Source organism: Pseudorca crassidens, chromosome 8, assembly GCF_039906515.1.
Source record: "Pseudorca crassidens isolate mPseCra1 chromosome 8, mPseCra1.hap1, whole genome shotgun sequence".
Taxonomy (NCBI): domain Eukaryota; kingdom Metazoa; phylum Chordata; class Mammalia; order Artiodactyla; family Delphinidae; genus Pseudorca; species Pseudorca crassidens.
This window is the reverse complement of record NC_090303.1, coordinates 56,763,682-56,786,264: the sequence shown is the minus strand read 5'-3', so window position 1 is coordinate 56,786,264 and position 22,583 is coordinate 56,763,682. Positions and strand designations below refer to the sequence as shown.

General features: G+C 42.6%; 1 long non-coding RNA gene across 1 annotated transcript in view; it reads left to right on the top strand.

The window, feature by feature from the left end:
* Window positions 1-861: 861 nt before the first annotated feature.
* LOC137229104 (uncharacterized) overlaps window positions 862-22,583 on the top strand; it is a 38,432-nt gene continuing 16,710 nt past the window's right edge. Inside the window, exons 1-2 of the long non-coding RNA XR_010945532.1 lie at window positions 862-2,026; window positions 5,891-6,105. This is a non-coding gene — a long non-coding RNA (uncharacterized lncRNA). The remainder of the gene's footprint in view (window positions 2,027-5,890; window positions 6,106-22,583) is intronic.

Here is a 22,583-nt window from a genome sequence, read left to right as displayed (position 1 = left end):
GATGCTAAAATCGGTGAGTGAAAACTTGAGGAAAAACATATAAGCATAGTCTCAAAGTATCTCATCCAAGATATTGGGTAAGTTTACAGTAGAAAAATCCAGCAGACATCCCCTTAACTAAGCAATCAAAGGTTAACATCACTGGTCATAAGACATCTGGACATGATGTGTCCCTGATTCTATGCACCAAGAAATGTACTTCACTTCTGTGGTAGTCTTCCCCAAAGTGTGTAACCTCGATCTAATCACATTACACATCAAAACCAAAATGAGAGGCATTCTACAAAATCACTGACCAGTACTCTTCAAAAGTGTTAAGGTCAAGAAAGATAAGGAAAGACTATGGAATGATCACAGATTGGAGGAGACTAAGAAGACATGACGACTAAATGCAACGTGGGGTCTTGGATTGGATCTTGGGTCAGAAAAAGGAATGGGTGGAATTCAAATACAATGTTTAATTTAGTTAATAGTATTATACCAATGCTAATTTCCTGATTTTTGTAATGGTACCGTGGTTATGTGGGATATTAACATTTGGAAAAACAGTTTGAATGCTATATGTGAATTCTCTGTACAGTTTTTGCAACTATATTTTCTGTATGTTAAAATTATTTCAAAATAAAAAGTTGAAAAATTCCTAATGGACAGAACTTTATGGTGATGAAAATATATAATACATTTCATTTTTTATGATTTAACTGCAAATGCACTTCTGATATTTTGCTGATATACATGTTTCTCAGTGTATAGTTATAGCCTGTGTTTACATACTGGTGTTCTCCTCCACTCCCTCCCACCCCAAGTAATTGCACTCATGGAATAATTTTTTTTTTTTTTTGCAGTACGCGGACCTCTCACTGTTGTGGCCTCTCCCGTTGCAGAGCACAGGCTCCAGACGCGCAGGCTCAGCGGCCATGGCTCATGGGCCCAGCCGCTCCGCGCATGTTGGATCCTCCCGGACCCGGGCACGAACCCATGTCCCCTGCATCGGCAGACGGACTCTCAACCACTGCGCCACCAGGGAAGCCCAGAATAATTTTTTTTAATAATTCTTTTATTGAAGTATAGTTGATTTACAGTGTTGTGTTAATTTTTGCTATAGAGAAAAGTGATCCAGTTGTACATATATATGCATTCTTTTTTAATATTCTTTTCCATTATGGTTTATCACAGGATATTGAATATAGTTCTTTGTGCTATACAGTAGGACCTTGTTGTTTATCCATTCTGTATGTAATAGCTTACATCTGCTAATCCCAAACTCCCACTCCATCCCTCCCCCAATCCTCTCCCCCTTGGCAACCACAAGTCTGTTCTCTATGTACTCATGGAATAATTTGACTTTGTCAGTATGGGTGGTCCCATGCTGGGCACTGAGAACAAGAAGGTGAATAGCACTTGGTTTTTGCTTTTGAAAAATTTACTGAAGAGTAGGGATAATTAATGTGAAAAGAAAAGAAATCAATATGATATGACAAGCTTCATAAAGGTAGGTAAGCAAATAACTGTGAGATACAAAGATGCTACTGTCTTTTTCTTTTTAAAAAGAACTCAGAGTCTAACATATTAACATAATCTGCATAATTATGTTTAAAGAACATACAATCATCCATAATGTAATATACTGCAGTTGGCCAGGCTGTTCTCTAATGGGAACAGAAGTGTTGGGTACATGGGAGCTCTTCCCACTTTTCAGGGAAGAAGACATTTCCACAAGTTTCCTTGTGGTCAGCAGGCAAGAGCAGGTCAAGGAGGTTGGACGACTTCCTCTGCAGGCGGAAGAGCGCTCCAGCCTCCCAGCTCTGCAATTGCAGACCATGCATTTGCTGTTCCGAGCCCATCAGTTGCAAATCAGTTCTCCTAAAAGGAGACGTATGGGATGGCCCGAGCTCAGTTTCATGAACGAAGAGGTCAATCAGATTCTCACCTAAGAGCTCAACTAATTTGTCTCATTTCTGACTTACAGCCTCCCCAAGCCTCCTCTCGGAAGTACCACCTATCACACCAATTTTCATAATTGCAGGTAACTGAATAATTGGCACATTCATTTCTCTGGCAAGACTTTCCTGTCGATTCTGTCCCCAGAAGCCTATAAGGACCCAAGGCCCTGCTGAGGATGGCAGGGGATGGATCTCAGTCTCCCGGCTCACACTGCCCCCAACGATCACCCTCACTCCTCCATCTTCAGTCTCCTCTTTTCTGGCTTCTTCCTTCCTGCTGGAAACATGTGGGGGGTCTCTCTCCGCTGCTTCCATAGTGTGACAATACTCTCCTTGAACGAAAGTGCATGGCTGAGGGCAGTAAGGAAATATTTTACTCTGCCCAAATACACAAATAAAGGCAGCAAATAAATGAATAAATATCTTCCTTTGCCACTTTACCCACCTTTAGCCACTCCCCTGTCTATCTCTTTCCCATCTCAGAGTCTTTGGTGCCTTGAAGTCATTGGGCCAAACACTGAACCCATTGTTTATCTCCATGCTGGCAAACTAACAACCCCCCAAACCACAGTTCCCTTCTCTTTCATGACCTTGGTTGGTGGCTTCTCTATCACCCAAGTCACCCACGCCAGATCCTATATATGATCCTAGACATTTACCAATCTCTTTCTTCTGACATCTAAGTGGTCACCAATTTCCATCAATTTTACCCCCTTAATATCTTTCAAATCCATTCCTTTCCCCGGTGCCCCCATCCCCACTGCCGCCATGTGGACTCAGGCCTTCTCAGTCTTGCCTGAACCATTGAAATAGCCTCCACTCTGCTCTCACTCCACCTTCTATCTGTCCACACGGCTGCCCAGGTGTAGATCTACCTCCCCACACCCTGGATTGAAACATTTCAGTGTTTCCCTTAGTGTGGTTTGCACAGATTTTCTTTTCTTTTCTTTTCTTTTTTTAAATAGAAGTATAATTTATGTACAATATTATATAAGTTACAGGTGTGCACACAGTGATTCACAACCTTTTAAGGTTATACTCCATTCATAGCCATCACAAAACACTGGCTATACTGTCTGTGCTGCACAATACATCCCCACAGTTTATTTTATACATAATAGCTTGTACCCCTTAATCCCCCACTGCCATATGACCCTTCCCCCCTTCCCTCTCCCCACCGGCAACCACCAGTCTGTTCTCTATATCCACAGCTTTTCTTGATCTGGCCCTTGCCAACCTCAAATTCTCATTTCCTACCTCCATAAGAAACGATATTTATGAAAAGCTTCCCTCATTCTAGAAGACGTGGTACTTCGTGTTTTGTTAGTTATTTCATTTAATGTTCATAAAAATCCTTTGGTGGAGGTATTATTTTTTTATCCACCTCTTCACAGATAATAAAAGTGAAGCAAAGAGAGGTTAAGAGTTTTGCTCCACTTTACATGATTGTAAGTGGCAGAGCTGGGACTTGAATCCAGGTGTCCTGGGGTCAGAGTCTGCTCTTGGCCACAAGCTCTGATGTCACCTCTCTCCTCCAGCCCCCAGCCTCAACATATACACACCAGCAAACCTGAATGGCCAGTGTTTGCACACACTCAAAATACTGTTTCATGATTTGCATGTGTTATTTTCCCTCTTGGAATACATTTCTGCCTTTTATTTGCCTGAACTTTATTTAGCCTTCAAAACCCTACTTTAATATCAGTTCTCTTATGAAGATTCGCTGTCCACTTTCTCCATAGACCGTTGTCCATTTTGTTATTACTTGGTTCCTTACATATATATATATATATATATATATGACGTGACGTGGAAATTATTTACTTTTCTGTCTCACCATTTTGTTAGGACATGTTAACAGTCTTATTTATTGTTATTCCTCAGCAACGGGCATACTTTATGTAGAAAATATGGACACATTTCAAATGGTGTTGGTGCTAAAAGTTTTACCTTTTTTTTTTTTTTTTTTTTGCGGTACGCGGGCCTCTCACTGCTGTGGCCTCTCCCATTGCGGAGCACAGGCTCCGGACGCGCAGGCTCAGCGGCCATGGCTCACGGGCCCAGCCGCTCCGCGGCATGTGGGATCTTCCCGGACCGGGGCACGAACCCGCGTCCCCTGCATCGGCAGGCAGACTCTCAACCACTGCGCCACCAGGGAAGCCCAGTTTTACCTTTTTTTGATTAAAACAATGAAAGTCAAAGGGCTGAAATATGAAATACTGGAGGGCTTCTTCATCACATAAGTAAATCAGCTTTTGGTTTTCTTTTATTTTGAAGGACAGTTTAATAATTAGAAAAAAGGAGCCACCAGTTATTCAAAACATGACTTGCAATAATCTACTTCCTAACTTAGCCTGGTAACTCTGTTCTAAGAAAATAATGGGATTTGCTTAAAAGTCAGCATAAGTGGTGGTGGGGAATTAGCAAAAGAGAGTGTCATTTCCTTCTACCATCTCAAGTAAGTGATCACAGATGCTCTCCTTATGGAACTGTATCCCCCCCACCCAGAGGACCTGGAGCATCAGATAGCGGGTCCACTCTTGCAGTCACTTCCAGACCCAGTCAGGAACCAGGAGCCAGAGATGCCCCAAGCATGGCCACGTAAGACCTTACAGGGAGAGTCTTACAGGAAACGGTCAGCTGGTCATTGCAAGGTTTAATCCAGAATGCGAGACTGGGTCAGATTGAGCGGGCTCCTAGTGGAACAGGAGTGCAAGAAGCAAACTCCCCACAGTTATGTGCCTGCATCTTCTCTATGCTATAAATATGACAGTGCAGCAAAAATGGTGCTTCTGAGCAGACGGCAGAGTCCTGCCACAGACAAGTAGAATTTAAACACATCAGTTAACTTGAATCACTACTTTTGTTTCCAATCAGCCTGGTTGTGGGAATAAATTTCTACCTGTTTTCTTATAGTTATCACCCAGTGCTTATTTTCATTTCACAGCAGCCTCTGGAGAGAAAGAGAGAGAGGGAGGGGAAAACCACGCTGAATCGCTAAGCAGAGCACCCATCCATTTGATAGATATTTTTTGATGGGCCACCCAAAGATGATGAGGAAAGAGCTCCTATCTTTAAGGAGCTTCCAGTCTAGTGGGGGATTAAGACACACAAGTACTTGTACAAATTATAACAAGATCTTAGAGATGGTAGAGAAAGAAATAATCAGTCTACCAGGTGGAGCTAGGAAATGTTTCCCAGAAGAGGTCAGGCTAGGTCATGAATGGGTATTGGAACTGTACCAGAAGGGAGAAAGGAGGCTTTCGAGGAACGGTGACAGCACGGTGCAAAGGCTGGGATGTACGGAGGACCTTGGCTGGCCCTGGGAGTGGGGAGTAGTTCTCCGTGGCTGGAGCACAGTGTGTGTGGCCTTTATGGTAGGAAGGACAGGCTTGGGCTCAGGGGTCCAGGGGCTTGGAGGACAGGCCAAGGAACTGGATTCCATCCTAACTGCCTCAGTAACGTGTCGTGTCTTCCCCTCTTCTCCATGCCTGCTGTCACCTGCACAGTCCAGCTCCTGCCTGGATACTACCGAAGCCTGCTAATGGCTCTCTCTCATCCATTCTTGCTGCCTCCAATCTGTTCTGAGGGATCACGGCTGTTCTTAAATCTCTTCATTTGAGTTCCAGAGCAGGTAGAACTAATCCAGACTAAAAGAGAAAGCGGAGCAGTGGTTGCCAGAGGAGCAAAGGAGCATGGGGCAACTTTCTGAGTGAAAGAAACATGCTGTGTCTTGATGGTGGTGCTGGCTGCTCATTGAACTGTACACTTTTAACATGGGGGCATTTTACTGTTTTTAAATTATACCTCAATAAAGTTGATTTCTAAAAAAAAAGACAACCTTTATTTGCCCTGGGAGGAAGACCAGTACCCTGCCCCGTGGTACACCAGACCCCAACGCCTGCCGCTTTCCCCGGCCCGGCCTCACCTGCTTCTCCTGATTGCAGGACTCACCGTGCCCTTCTCCTCACTGAGAACCGTGCCCGTCCTTTCTGACCAGGATGCTCAGCCTGTCTCTGCTGCCCACTCAGCCACGCGGCCCAGCTGACTCCCGCTCGTCCTTCACGTTGTGGCTGAAATTTCAGATCCTGCAGGGTGCGGTTTCTGGACCCGCAGGCTCTGGTGCCCCTGCCCGCACTTCTGTGAAGCACTGAACACTTCTGTGAGTATTTGTTCCACATCTGTCATCCCCTCTAGACAGCAAGCTTCATGAGGATGGGGCTTATTTACTGCTACCTCCCCGCCACCTAGCCCAGTGGCTGACATGGGAAGGCGTAACAAATGTTTGTTGAATTCACAAACTCATTTTAGGGTTTTAAGCAGGTTTGAGAGAGATGCTCATATGTATGTTTGTTGGTGGTGGTTTTTGGCCACGCCTTATGGCACGTGGGATCTTAGTTCCTCTACCAGGGATCAATCCCGGGCCCCCTGCAGTGGAAGCATGGAGTCTTAACCACTGGACCACCAGGGAAGTACCTGCATGTTTTTTCTAACAGAGGTTCTCAACTATGATGTTTGAACATGTCTAGGGTCTTGAGAAACATCATTTAGAAAGATCCCTCTGCCTGTGCCAGGGAAACATTCGTGAGGTACGGAGGAAAAGGAAGTGGAGTTTGAAACCAGAGTGATTCGCGGGGAGAGTGACAATCATCCAAAATCGGGGCTGGCTGGGTGGCTGGGGAGGAAGCTGGAACTAAATTAAAAGGAGACAGATTGAGAGATAATTAGGAAATAGAACCAACAAACTTGGTCATCAATAGGATGGGAAGTTACCCTTCAAGGAAGGAGAAGGGGTGTGAACACGAAGGTAGGCAGACAGATATAAGTTATGTTAACTTGGGCAAGTTACTTAACCTCTCTAATTTCCTCATCTGTAAAATGGGGAGAAAATACCCACATCGCAGGGCTGTTGTCAGGATTACAAGGACTGAATTAATTTCTGTAACGCACTAGGAGAACTGCCTGACATAGGGTAAGCCCTGGATGAGTATTTGACCTTATAGCTATAGATACATGAATAAACAGATATGTAGAAACACTGACAGATAAGTGGTGGGAGGGGTGGATGGATGGACAAATGGATAGATGGTAAAGAGAGAGATAGACGGATATTGGACGTGGAGGATTAAGGAGAGAGCATGATCCCTGGAATATTTTTCCAAGAGCAGTCACAGATTGGAGCAAATCTACCTACACTCTTCTTCTTTCTTTATGTCCAGTGATCAGGGTACCAAGTGGTCTTTGGTTTATGGGACAGAGCCACGACTACTGACCCACATGGGACCACTGGAAGCATGCAGTAGGCAAAGGGCTGCGGTGACAGGAATGTGCCACACAGGCGTCCCCTGAGATGGGCTGTGGGGCACGTGGGGCAGTGAAGTCAGACGCAGCTCTTGCCGCTGTGGCTTGGGGTGCTCACAGAGGTACTCACCCTTCCCAACTCCCTTATCTTTCTTGATCTGTAGACATTTTGTCACTCACCTGCCTTCTAAATTCTGTTGTTTGTTAAGATTCACCACCACAGGAGGATTTAGGAATCCATGTATGCCACCTGGAAAGACACTGGCCTGGGAGTTAGAAGGCCCGTGCTCTAGCATGGATAATAAAGCTAGTGTTTGGTCTCGAGCTGGTCATTTCATTTCTCTGGCTTCAGTTTTTGGATGTATAAAATAAATGGACTACACTAGATCATTTCTGAAGCTTCTCACAGCTCTAACACACCTGCACCTGCAGCCTGACCAGCCTCTGTTCTCGTTCTTGTCCCTAAACTCAACTCTCTACCCCTGCCCTCTCATCTTCTATACCTTTGCCATTTCCTTGGTGTAGAATGCCCTCCTCTCCTTGTCCTTCTGCTAACCTCCCATACATAGTTTTCAAGTTACAGTGCTACCTTCCCTGTGAATCTTTCCTTGGCACCCTCAAGTGTAGGCACTCACTCCTTATGCACCTGGTATACTCTCTATGTACATGAATCATAGCATATCCTCAGTGATTTGTTTATATGCCTATATCCCCAAAAGGTTATAATGCTTTTAATGCAGGACTTACATTTGTATCAGTCAGGGGCCAGTTTCAGAGAACAGAATCCCCTCTAACCAGTTAAAGCAGGAAAGGATTTGTTACAGATATTAAATGGGGTATTAAGTCATTAGGAGGGGAAAAGAAAGACTCAAGATTAGGCTTTCAGGAACCACTCACAAAGCCATATTGCAGAACTGGGCCACTGAGAGAGCTGCTGCCTCTTTTGGTAGCGGGAAGTCTCCAGCTTCGCGACAGTACACCATCAGAACAATCAGGAACTAAATTCTCTCCATGTAAATATCATAGTCAGATTCTCAAAAAGAGCAAGAGTCTGTTGAGCCATCACCACCCCTGTTTGGACAATGTTTCTCGCACCAGGACACCCCCTAAACTTCTGACTAGTCTGGACATTGATTACACTGGGATCGGGTGCTAAGTGTGGTCTAAAGAGCTGTCGCCAAAGGAAGTTAAGTTCACGTGGCACAAACATGGTGAAGGGGGCTGCTACAGATGAGGGTGTGGCCAGTATGTTTACTCTTTCTTTTTGCTGAGGAGGCCAATTTTCCCCCTCCTAATAGGATTTTTTAGTGGTGATCAATGGCAAGTCAATCTCCTGGCTGGATATTAATTAAATTTAAATCTGCTCTTAACCCTAACAATTTCTTCAGCTTATGCCTCCCACAAAACACAAACTGCTTTAACAAAATAGGGCAGGATCAGAGAATCTTGGGACTAGGAAGACGTTCAGGGGTCATAAAGTCCAGTGGTTACCAAATACCACTTTGTAGTAAAAGGAGAAAAATCGTATAATGTAATTAGCTTTATTTTATCTAAGTGTATTTAGTTTAAAGTCTTGGCTTAAGACTTTTTTGTCCTCCTATTTCTTTAGTGATAGACGGTATTTGTAGTTCATAGCTATTTTTTGTTTAGGTTTTCCTTGGCAAAATAACAATTAGGTTGTCCTTTGTTGTCCTCCTTTTGAGTTGCCTGTTGGTTTTTATTTATTTATTTATTTTTGGCTGCGTTAGGTGTTCATTGTTGCATGCGGGCTTTCTCTAGTTGCTACGAGTGAGGGCTACTCTTTGTCGTGGTGTGCGAGCTTCTCATTGCGGTGGCTTCTCTTGTTGTGGAGCACAGGTTCTAGGCGTGCGGGCTTCAGTAGTTGTGGCACGCGGGCTCAGTATTTATGGCTCTTGCCTCTAGAGCGTAGGCTCAGTAGTTGTGGCTCATGGGCTTAGTTGCTCCGCGGCAAGTGGGATTTTCCCAGACCAGGGCTCGAACCCATGTCCCCTGCATTGGCAGGCGGATTCTAACCACTGCGCCACCAGTGAAGTCCCTACCTGTTGATTTTTAATCTATTCTGTCATGCCCCTAAGGGTCTATACCACAGTTTCACTATGACATTTGTGTTACTGTCATCCTTCATACCCTATCATCTATCAGGATTTTAAGACACTGAACAAGTACCTGGACATGTGTTAGGACCTCAAGATACACAGGATAATTTCATGTGTGTGTGGTGCTCATTTTATTTTATTTTATTTTATTTTAATTTTTTATTGAGGAATATTTGATTTACAATATTATATTAGTTTCAGGTGTACAACAGTGATTCAAAACTTTTATAGATTATACTCCATTTATAGCTATAAAATGTTGGCTACATTCCCTGTACCGTACATTTCACCCTTGTATCATATTTATTTTCTACCTAGTATTATTATTATTATTATTTTTTCGATATGCGGGTCTCTCACTGTTGGGGCCCCTCCCATTGCGGAACACAGGCTCCGGACAGCCGCCCTGGGTGGCATGTGGGATCTTTCTGGACCGGGGCACGAACCTGTGTCCCCTGCATCGGCAGGTGGACTCTCAACCACTGCGCCACCAGGGAAGCCCTCTACCTAGTATTATAATTTGTACCTCTTAATTCCCTAAGATAACTGGTATACTTTCTATGATTCTTTGTCACTACCTCCATCCCATCTCATGTCACAAGGAATTATTTTGACACTCTACTCATAAATAAGGCCCAGCTCGTTTGTGAGAAAGTAAGCTGTAATGTTTAGTGTGTCTTGGCATGCTTTCCCTACTTCAGCGAGGGTTATTTTCCTCTTTCTCTTATCATTTACATATGTGTAGTCTATTTTTATTTATCCTAACGTTAGCTTTTATTCTATCTATATTTCGGTTACATTTTCCAGGACTTCTTTTCCTGGAATGCTTCTGATGATGTCATTTCTCTTAAATCCAAACTTACTCTTTATGATTGGGTGGAAGCATCTATGACTTCGTCTATCCATTTGCCAGCATTTGGTACCCATTATGTCACTCTAGTTTGCTTTTCTGGGCCTGCGTGTGAGCCCTCAGATGCACTACCTGCCCTCCCTGGGTTCTGCTCTGCATCATGGGAGTGGGCGGACCCCTGCAGGCTGAGCTTCTCAGGCTCCTGTGTTAGCGCGTTTCCTGATGGATTTGTCCAGTGGCAGGTGGAACTGGGAGACTAGAGTTGGGAGGAGAGGGAAGCTCATGGCTCACTGTGGCTATGTCTCTCCTCTGTGGTCCCACTGCTGCAACAGGTCCATCGAGGTCCTGCTTCTGTTAGGTGACCCTAGCCTGTGGCTTGATTATGCTACCTCTCACCTAGGTCCCATCAACCTTAAGGAGTTGGAGGGGCTCCTTGATGGTGATGAGCTCTGCGGAGCCCCTGCTGTAAATACTCAGAGGGGTTTCTCTTTTCCAGGTTAGACCCCAACTAATATAAGGATAAATTCTCAGAAGTAGAATTGTTGGGTCAAAATCTGCACGATCTTTAAACTAAAGTTTAAAGACATTTCTTCCTGCTGTCCTTCTCTCCCGTAAGCCCTTTCCTCCACCTGCAGTTCTCTGTACACAGTCAGGGCCTTTCTCCTTCTGCCACCCCATCTTTTTACATGTCTCAGCATTTGGGCACTGGGCTAGCCCTTTGGTTACATTACACTCTTAAAAAAATGATAAACAAAACAAAGAGGTAAGGGGGAAAGCCACTACTTCCTGGTGATAATTGATATGTGTGCTTTCAGAACATGCCCAGGCAAGTGGAAAGAATTAAGCAATTATCTGGGTAGTTCAAGCAAACATTGACTCTCCTTTGTCCATTATGAGTGAGTGGTGGAAGGGAGGGAAAGTTGGAATTAATTATTAACATCTTCAAAATGGCTGGAATTAGGCAGAGAGTTACTGAACTCAACACTTCATTTTCTATCAGGTGTCTGGTGCTCGGCCATTTCAACTGCCAGGTTTTTAATTTTGGTAGGAGTCAGTCAAGGAGCAAAGTGGTCTTTGTCACTTGTGGGACTGAACCACTTGGTGACCTTGACTGCACACAGCTGGTAGGAACACTTCAGGCCCTGCCTCCCTGGGCAGTGGCCATGGCTTGCTGTACATCAGTCTCTGCATCTTCTCATTGCCTCAGGCTTGGCTCTCATTAGAAAACAGGTTGATCATCCAAACGTGGGTAAATGTCTGGCTTCCTGTTGTCATTTACCAAATTAAAACTACCTGTTTTTTAAGGCTGCTGATTTATCTCTAGCTTTCTCTGAATGGGTAGCCCTTAAAGACTCTGCTTATTTAGCTATATAACCTAGTCATGAAAAATAATTTTAACAGCAAGCCATTCTTTGAATGCAAAGATAAAGAGGCAGTTGCAGCAGGAAGAACCCTTATCTTGGAGTCAAGAGTTCTGAATTTGAGTCCTGGCCTTGCCACTAATTAGCCAAATCAGCCATTTAATCCTGGTGAGTTTCTTGTTAAAATTAAGTGCTCTGAAGGTGAAGAAGTTTAGATGAAAGAGTTACATATAGGTACATGCTAATATTAGTATTCATTTTTTCAATTTTCTTTTCCAGTACTGGTTGTGGATTGGTATGACCTCTCCGGCTACTTGCATCTTTTCATTAGCCCATTGGTAAAAGCAACAGATTAAACACACGTGTTGTGGTAACTGGTTAGAAGCCTCATCAACATTGGTATATGTGTTGGGGGCAGAATCTGAAAGCCATGAGCAAAGTGACCCTGTGTTTGATAATGTGGTTTCAAAATGATACGCTGAAAGTGTCTAGCGAGGCTTGGATTAGAATATGTCTCCATTTCTCCTGCCTCCTTCCTCAGCTGGTCCTTCCTGGTGGTGTTTAGACATCCCAAGTCAGTCTCCAGCAGCTTTCCTCTTGTATAGTTATAGGGACAGGGGACCCTCAGCAAGCCAGACCCTGTCTCAGGCCAACTGGGGACAGGGAACAACCTTACAGAGCAGACCCAGAAAGTAGCATTAACCCAAGAACAAAGTAGATGTCATTTGTGATTTAACATGTGGTACCACAGGAACAAAAGCATTTTTACTGTCGCTGAAGCTTTGTTTCCCCAGGCCAGAAGCACTAACTAAGGGAAAACCAGTAGAAATGAATTTACCAGCTTTCAGTTCTGTTCTCCTAGAGGCTGGGCTGGAGCATGCTGCTCCAGGTTCCTACCTCCCCTCAGTGTACTGAGCAGCTAGCGGACATCCCTCTTCCCTGCATGCTAATCAGCCGAGCTCCACAGATGTCCTTCAGACATTATTTCCATCCTTAATCCAATAGGGTTTTTCTGAGTGTTTCTAGAATTGCATCAAGTACTTAGAGACCATGAAAACAGCATGGAAGTCAGAAACAGGTCAGGGTTTAATGGATTGATTAATTAAATGAGTATTTGTTGAGTGCCTTCTATATGTCAAATACAGTTCTGGTCAGTGTGCTGAAAATACAGCAGTGAACAAGGGTTGAACCCAGCCCTCCGGGAGCTTATATTCTGGTGGGGAGTTGGGGGGCGGGGTGGTAGAGAAACAAGTACACAAATAAATATGTAACATAAATCCAGGTAGTGATAAGTTACTAAAACTAATAATAATAATAGCTTCTTTCTACCATGTGAGGACAGAGGCTGAGGACGGGGGCCAGATTTCATCAATCTAAGAAAAAAGATGTGAATGAAGCAGGGAGCATTGGGGAGAGGAAGGGAGAAAAAGTAAATTTGTCTAATCCACTTCAAATAAAAGAATGTATTGTCAGTGTATAGAACCTACATCGAACTAAAAAACTTGTGCACAATGAAAGAAATGATGGACAAAATGAAAAGACAACATACGGAATGGAAAAAATATTTGCAAATCATATAGCTGATAAAAAAAAGTTGACATCCAAAATATATAAAGAATTCATATACCTCAATAGCAAAAATATATAGTAATAATAATGATAATCCGGTTAAACATGGACAAAGAAACTGAATAGGCAGTTTTCCAAAGAAGATACACAAATGGCCAACAGGTACATGAAAAGGTGCTCAATATCACTTATCATCAGGGAAATGCAAATTAAAACCACAATGAAATATCACCTTATGCCTGTTAGAATCGCTATTATCAAAAAGACAAGAGATAACAAATGCTGGTGAAGGTGTGGAGAAAAGGCAACCCTTGTACACTGTTGGTGAGAATGTACATTGGTGCAGCCGTTATGGATAACAGTATGGAGGGTCCTCAAAAAGTTAAAAATAGAACTACCATATGTTCCAGCAATTCCACTTCTGGGTATTTATCTGCAAGAAATTAAATCACTAACTTGAAGAGATATCTGCATCCCACGTTCACTGCAGCATCATTTACAATAGTGAAGACACGGAAACAACCTTAAGTGTCTATTGACAGATGAATGGATAAAGAAAATGTGACATGTATATATATATTATATATATTATATAAATATTATTCAGCCATAAAAAAAAGAAGGAAATTCTGACATTTGCAAAAACATGGATAGACATGGAAGGCATTATGCTGAGTGAAACAAGTCAGAGAAAGCCAAATACCGTACGATCTCACTTATATGTGGGATCTAAAAAAACCAAACTCATAGAGACAGAGAATACATTGATGGTTGCCAGAGGCGAGGGTGGAGAAATTGGGTGAAGATAGTCAAAAGGTGCAAAAGCCCCAGTTATAAGATAAATAAGTACTAGGGATGTAATGTACAACATGGTGACTATAGTTAACACTGCCGTATGGTGTACTTAAAAGTTGCTAAGAGAGTAGATCCTAAAAGTTCTCATCGCAAGGAAAAAAACTGTTTCCTTTTTCTTGGTAACTATATGAGATGATGGCTGTTAACTAAACTTGTTGTGGTAATCATTTCACAATATATTTACATATATGTAAGTCAAGTCATTATGCTGTACACTTTAACCTTATACAGTGCTATGTCAGTTATATTTCAGTAAAACTGAAAAAAAAAAGCAGAGAAAGAGGTTAGAGAGTGTCTATATTAGATGAGGTTGTCAGGGTAGGTATCTCTGAGTGACATTTGAATTGAGACCTGGATGAGATGAGGGAGTGGCCTTTGGGCCTGTTCTGAGCAGGGCAAACAGAGCCCACTAAGATGGGGGTGAGATTGGTGTGTTTGTGGAATAGCAATGTGGCCATCATGACTGAGCAGAGAGTGTGAGGAAAAGAGCACGAGGAGACAGGCTTGTACCCCAACTCCTACCACTAAGAAGCCACAGAAATTTTCTCAATTTACTTAATCTCTAGGAACCACAGATTCCTTGCACTTAGTAAGGTTTTTGGTCACAAGTAATAGTACCCAACTTTGAGCTGGGCTAACTAAAAAAGAGAATTTGTAATAAGTATACAAGAATGTCTCCCAGAAAGCAAGGCCAGGAAAGAATCTGGGCTTCTGCAAAGAAGTAGAACCAAGACCTGGGAATAACAAAACACCACCATCACCTACAAAACAAAACTCTTAGTTACTCTGTTGCTCACCTTTATTTCTCTCTTCATGCCGGCTATCTTCTCTCTGCACGGCCCAGCTTACCTGCTTGTCCTCCACAGGGACCTCCCACAGCCCCTGCATTCACTCCTTTAGCCCAAAAGGCAGCCGTCCCATGTGCGGTGTTGCTCCTGTCCCACACCAGCACTGACACAGGGCTCAGCACTGCTCCAGAAACAGCCTGCTCTCTGAAAACATGAGACGCTCACCCCATGTCACTGAGGAGGTCATAGGAAGGCCAGAGAAGGGGTTACCCTGCACACTGCCTGGCATGTTTTTCAGATCCCCGCTCTGCTCCCAAAACTTCCCTGCAGCCCACTAATCAAGGGTTCTTCTCTTCCGCCTCACCCCAAACCCATTATCTAGTTTGCTCTGGAGTCTCCCCTTCCCCAACCCATCCCAGCCCTAACAGAATCCTCCATCTCTCAGCCTTTTTCTAAGCAGGGGCGCTAACTTTCTCAGTTTCCACAGCTGATTGTGAATTTTCTTTTTTTTTAAATTAATTAATTAATTTATTTATTTTTGGTTGCGTTAGGTCTTTGTTGCTGCACGCGGGCTTTCTCTAGTTGCGGCGAGTGGGGGCTACTCTTCATTGTGGGGCACAGGCTTCTCACTGCGGTGGCTTCTCTTGTTGCAGAGCATGGGCTCTAGGCCCGCAGGCTTCAGTAGTTGTGGCTTGCAGGCTCAGTAGTTGTGGCATGTGGGCTCAGTAGTTGTGGCTCACAGGCTCTAGAGCACAGGCTCAGAGTCATGGCGCACAGGTTTAGTTGCTCTGCAGCATGTGAGATCTTCCTGGACCAGGACTGGAACCCATGTCCCCTGTACTGGCAGGCGATTCCTAACCACTGTGCCACCAGGGGAGCCCTGAATGTGAATTTTCATACCACTCATCCCAAAGATTCTCCAGACACTAGGATCCACTCTCAGAGTGCATGAATTGTTTGACCAGTTACAGCTCCAGCCACCACTCTCTCTGAGTCCTGATTCCAAACTTCTGTGAGAGAATATCTGATTGGCCTGCCTCATGCCATATACTCACACCTCTGGCCCAATCAGTGGCAGCCAGAGAAGAAGTTACCTCTGTGGATGGGGGAATTCGATGGGACAATTCCTAGAGAACGCAGTGCTCCTTAGGAGAGGGACGGATATGCCAAAAGTGCCTATTACATTCCTCACGTGTGAAATGGAGACAATAATACATCCCTCTCAGGGTATTGTGCTAGCTAAACAACATAACATGCCCCTAAACAAAAGGGGCATCCCACAGTAGCTTGTGCTCAGTAAATGTGACTTTCTTCCTCTTCTCAAGAAACAAACCAACAAACTGCAAAAAACTTCTCTCTTGATTTTCCAAAATAATCCCAGCTTCACTATGCTTCCCAGTTCTAGATCGTTAGATATAAATTGTCCACCTGAAAAATATAGTCACAGTAGGTATATTTAACAAATATAAAACTTTTTTAAGGGCTTCCCTGGTGGTGCAGTGGTTGAGAATCTGCCTGCTAATGCAGGGGACACGGGTTCGAGCCCTGGTCAAACATGTGGATCCCACATGTTCGGCATGAGGATCCCACATGTCGCGGAGCAACTAGGCCCGTGAGCCACAACTACTGAGCCTGCGCGTCTGGAGCCTGTGCTCCACAACAAGAGAGACCGCGATAGTGAGAGGCCCACGCATCGCGATGAAGAGTGGCCCCCACTTGCCACAACTAGAGAAAGCCCTTGCACAGAAAAGATCCAACACAGCAAAAATAAATAAATTAATTAATAAAGTCCTACCCCCAGCATCTTCTTTAAAAAATAACAAAAAAAACTTTATTAAGCAAAAATATTTAGATCTTGTCCCATCCCTCATGTCTTCCTCCCTCCTGCTAGGTCACTTTTGGTGTCGTCTGGTGGGATCGTTCCCTTCCACGTCTGCCTCTACTCCAGGGTCCTGAACTATGGATTACAGGTAATCCGTTGGGAAGAACAAAGAAGCAAGGATGGGAACTGGCTTTTAAAAGGGAGAGACTAGAGTGAGCTATAGGGAGAGAGGTTTTCGGGCAGATTTTTGAGAAGGGTATGGGATGCAGAGGACTAGGGAAAGAGCATTGGAGAAATGTTAACATAGGCAATGTGTCGGATCCTCTCTAATGATATTTGAGAGATGCCAGCAAGATTCTAGTTACTCAGATTCTAATTACTCTCAACTGCTAGAATCAGTCTGCAATTCCCTGATGAGACAGAGCCAGGTGGGTGCCTGGGTTTTATTTTGTCTACATATAGATAAAAGAAACCTTTTCTCCAGGAAGTTACCATATTTGAGGGATGCAAGGCTTAAATACTTAAACTAAGGAGGCATGAAATGATTGCATCATAAGACAGTATACAGAAATGTATGGAACTGAGTGTAATCAAAGATTTAAGCTATATCTAGGGTAATAGAGGCAATTATGAGTCACAAAATATCCAACCTACTGTTTCCTGGGCATGAAGGATATTTACAAAAATTAAGAAGAGTCATTTGACATTTAGACAAATAATCCATTCTGTGTGTGAAAAGCACATTTCCTCAAGGGAGTTTCTAAATAATAATATTGCTTTTCCACTGTGCAAACAGGAGTCTTTATTGATAAAGTGTTCAGTATAAGAATGCCTTCCAGTTCAGCAATGCACCCTTTCACGAACCATCTTTGATGAAAAATTAAACAGAGACTAAAGAATTCCTGCTTCATAGCTCACACGCAGACAGAAACATATTCAGGAAACGTGAATCAATTTGAAATGTGCATCTAAACTCCTTTAAAATAAAATAATATGCACTTTTCAAAATTTTGATTATAAAAGTAATGCATACTGTGGAACACTACATAGAAAAGAACTAGGTGGGTCTAGACATATTGTCATGCTAACGTATTTAGTATTTGGTGTTTTAATACTTTAAAAAAGCACTTTACAGAGCAGTGTGTTAAAGAGATCCAGGGTGACAAAGACAAAAACCTAGGAGGCCTAGGGAGGCCAAGCAGGTGACAAAAATTTTAAGGGCCAGGCAGGTGTATGGCAATAGGTACCAAGCTCTTTATGTCGTAGAAGAGCACGACTCGTGTAACTATGCAACGTTTTAAATCATTGTGTGGGTCAAACAAGACACTGAACTGGGAGTATCCAGCTACCCTAAGTCTGTTTGTAAGCAATAATTTTTAAAAAACTCTGTATATGTGTATTTCCTTACAAATGTATGCATGTTTGTAAATGCAGAATAAAATACCTGGAAAGTTACATATATTTATAAACTTTTATTGGTGCTTATCTTTGAGAAACCAAACTTGGGGAAGGCAGATTGGTGAGAGAATATGTTAAAGGATAGTTTTTATGTTTCTCTGATTTCTGTATTGTTTGACTTTTACAATGGGGATGTGGTCACATATTAATGAGTAATTATGCTTTATAAAAATTAAAAAGTAATTCATAAGATTGCAAAAAATTTGGAACAGAATAAATAGATAACAAAAATCACCCGTAATCTCAGATATAACTATTGATCATTGTCTTAGTCTGCTTGGACTGCTATAGCAAAATAGCATAGACTTGTTACTGAACCAGGTTCGTTTGCCCAATGCACAGCAAGCCAAATGCTGAGACGCCGAGTTTCCAGCCCAGAAAGAGTTTATTCACAAGGCAGCCAAGTGAGGAGACAGGAGAACAAGTCTCAGATCCGCCTCCCTGAAGGCAGGGGATTGGGATATTTTAGGGATAAGCAGGTGGTCTTAGGCTGGGGAAAGGTGATTGGAGGCAGGTTAAAAGGTGAGGTAATTGATGTTCTGTGCACATGTATCTGGGTTACATGTTTCTGCATGTTCAAAGTGGAGGCGCTTAGCATGATCTGTGAGTGGAGTTTTCCGGCCCTCTGACATCAAAAGGCCATTCACTGGACATCTGCACAGGCCCAGGTTTAGGGTCGGTGGTCCCAACCAGCCCCCAGCCAGCCTGCAGTGGGCAGGAGCAGACTCCAAATTCCTGTAAAACCCCTGGGCTGTGTGAAGCTGGGAAGGTATGCAATTAAAGAGAGGAAAAGAAAGAAAGAAAGAAAAAAAAAAACTAAAGCGAACTTCATCATTAATGAGGCAGTTTATAAGCAAAGGGACTTTAACAAGCTGTTCTTTATCTGTTATTCTGTAAGACAAGTTCAACAATTTCTATTAGTTATCAGCTTCTGTTAACTCTGTGGCGCATGGTTTCAGACTGGGTTGCTTCAACACCAAACATTTATTTTACATAGTCCTGGAGGCTAGGAAATCCTAGATCAGTGTGCCAGCATGGTCCAGTTCTGGTGAGGTGTCCTTCGTGGCTTGTCGATGGCCACCTTCTTACTGTATCCTCACATGGTAGAGAGAAAGCTCTCATATCTCTTCCTCTTCTTTTTTTTTAAAACTTAATTAATTAATTAATTAATTTTTGGGCTGTGCTGGGTCTTTGTTTCCGTGAGAGGCCTTTCTCTAGTTGCGGCGAGCGGGGGCCACTCTTCCTCGTGGTGCACGCGCCTCTCACTGTTGCGGCCTCTCTTGTTGCGGAGCACAGGCTCCAGACGCGCAGGCTCAGTAGTTGTGGCTCATGGGCCCAGTTGCTCTGTGGCATGTGGGATCTTCCCAGACCAGGGCTCGAACCTGTGTCCCCTGCATTGGCAGGCAGATTCTCAGCCACTGCACCACCAGGGAAGCCCTCTTCCTCTTCTTCTAAGGGCACTAATCTCATGATGAGAGTCGTTCCCCCATCCCCACTATGACCTATTCTGAACCTAATTACCTCCCAAAGGCCATCTCCAAATACCATCAAACTGGGGTTTAGGACTTTGATATGACTTGTAGTGGGAGGGGAGGGTAGAAGGGGAGTGGGCACAAACATTCAGCCCATACAGTCATATTTTGGCATATTTCCTTTCAGTCTTTTCTTTTTTTCTAAACATATTTAAAATAGTTGGGATTTTATTATATGTACATAGTTTTACACATAGTTTTGTGTACTGTCATAATTTTCCTTGTCATTTTTTGGAGTGAATTATTACCTTAAGATAGATTTGTGGGCTTCCCTGGTGGCGCAGTGGTTGAGAGTCCGCCTGCCGATGCAGGGGACATGGGTTCGTGCCCCGGTCCAGGAAGATCCCACATGCCGCGGAGCGGCTAGGCCCGTGAGCCATGGCCGCTGAGCCTGCACGTCTGGAGCCTGTGCTCCACAAAGGGAGAGGCCACAGCAGTGAGAGGCCCGCGTACCGCAAAAAAAAAAAAAAGATAGATTCGTGTAGGTGGAATTAATGGATCAAAGAGCATGGACTTTTAAATATTTTTATGCATATTGCTAATTTGCTTTCCAGGAAGGTTGGTTGGATCAATTTGCAGTTCTGCCAACAGTATATGAAAGCATCTGTTTTACTGTACTCTTGCCAACACTGAGAATTACCAATTTAGAAATCATTTAAAAATGTCATCTGATTGTTATTTTTAAGCTTTTTGTTGAAGGATAAAGACACAGGAAAGTATCTGATTATCCCAAAGCAAAGACACCTGAGTCGGCATTCATATCACGCAAGAGAACAAATTCGCCATCCTCAGGATCCCCCTCATGCTCCTTCCAGTCACTATTACCACAAGAATAACCGCCATTCTGACTTCTAAGAGCAATAAACTAGCCGTGTTCGATTTTCTCATTTCGGTGTAGTGTTCCATTTTATAAATACAGTATATCACATTGTACTTGTTCATTGTTCTGTTAATGGACATTTGGTTAGTTTTCAGTTGTAGATTTTAAGCATTTCTGTACATTTCTTTTGGTGACAATGTTTATGCATTTTTGTTGGCATGCACCTTAGAAGTGGAATTGCTGGGCGGTAGGCTATGCCCGTATTCAGCTTCAATACTGCCAGACAGTAATTTCCAAAATGGCTATATCAATTAAGATACCTACCAGGAGTGTCTAAGAGTTTCAGTTTCTCCAAATTTGGGTTAACACTTGATAATGTCAGTCTTTTTCACTTTAGCAAGTTGGCTGGGCTGTGTATTGATATATCATTGCTGATGCCATTTGCATTTCTTGGTGATTAACGAGCTTGAACAATTTTTCAAATGTTTACTGGCCATTTGGAGATATCCTCTTTTGTAAGTAAACTGTTCAAGTATTTCGCCCATTTTCAAATTAAGTTGTCTGTCTCTTATTGAATTGTATAAGAAATTTTTATATTCTAGATCTTAATCTTTTGTCAGTTATCAAATTTCTTCTTCTACTCTTTGGGTTGCCTTCTTACTCTTTAGCTGTGTTTTAATGAGCAAAAGATACATTTTTAAACAGACTCCAGTTTATCCATTATTTCCCTTTATGGTTAATGCTTATTGTGTCCTTTTAAAGAAAATTTGTCTACACCAAGGTCCTGAACATAATCTCCTCTTGTGAAATTTGCATTCTGTAATGCTCAGTGAGATTGAATTTTCTTCTATTTAAGAAAAATTTCTTTTGGTGCTTGCAACTTAATTGCCAGTCTTTATCTTTTACACATTGTTTTATAAACATATTGGTGTTTTTCTTATTGATTTCTATAAAATATTTATATATTAAGAAAAAATTTGCATTTTTGGTTCTAGATATTTTCATAACTTTGTTAGCCTTGTAATTACTTTTAATAGATTTTAAGATGGTAGAATCATATTTTCTTTTGTAATTTTTCCCATTTATTTTAAGTGTAAAAAGCCTTTTTAATCTGTTAGGAAATATATACCTTCTAATTTTTGTGGTGCTTTGTTGTTATTTTGTTTTTCTACATTTAGCCCTTTGATTCACATGGGGATAATATTGTGAGGTGAGAATCTAAATAGATTTATTTCCCCCTGATACCTAAGTCAATTTTCCTTTTATTAACTGAATGATTCTTCTCTTTCTAGTTGACTTATAATGCTTCCTTTTAATAAGCTGAGTTAGTTTATATACTTTAATTTGCTTTTCTAGTTACTCTGAGCCATTTATTTGCATGTCAGTTCTAGCACTGTGATATTCATTTTAAGTGTGTGTGTATGTGTGTCTGTGTGTGTGTATGCTTGGTTTGGCTTGGTTTGGTTTAGTTTGGTTTGGTTAGAAATGCTTCCCCTCATTTTTCATCTTTTTCAAACATTATTTTGACTATACTTGTCTGTTTACTCTGGATAAATTTACTTCTGGATAAATTTTAGAATCTTTTTCTTTCTTTCTTTCTTTTTTGAATTCCAAAGAAGTCCTTTCAGATTCTAGATTAGAATACTTTAAAGCTGTAAGTTAGGAGCTTCCCTAACCTGTGTCCCCTGCATTGGCAGGCAGATTCTTAACCACTGTGGCGCAGTGGTTAAGAATCCGCCTGCCAATGCAGGGGACACAGGTTCGAGCCCTGATTGGGGAAGATCCCACGTGCCGCGGAGCAACTAAGCCCGTGCGTTACAACTACTGAGCCTGCACTCTAGAGCCTGTGCGCCTAGAGGCCATGCTCTGCAACAAGAGAAACCACAGCAATGAGAAGCCTGCGCACAGCAACAAAGAGTAGCCCTTGCTCGCTGCAACTAGAGAAAGCCCGTGCAGCAATGAAGACCCAACGCAGCCAAAAAAAAAATAAAGAAAAAAAACTTCATTAAAAAAAAAAAAGAGTTCTTCACAAGTTAACTTGTAGGTTTTTTTTTTTATAAATTTGTTTATTTTATTTATTTTTATTTTTGGCTGTGTTGGGTCTTTGTTGCTGCACACGGGCTTTCTCTAGTTGAGGCGCTCGGGGGCTACTCTTCGTTGTGGTGGG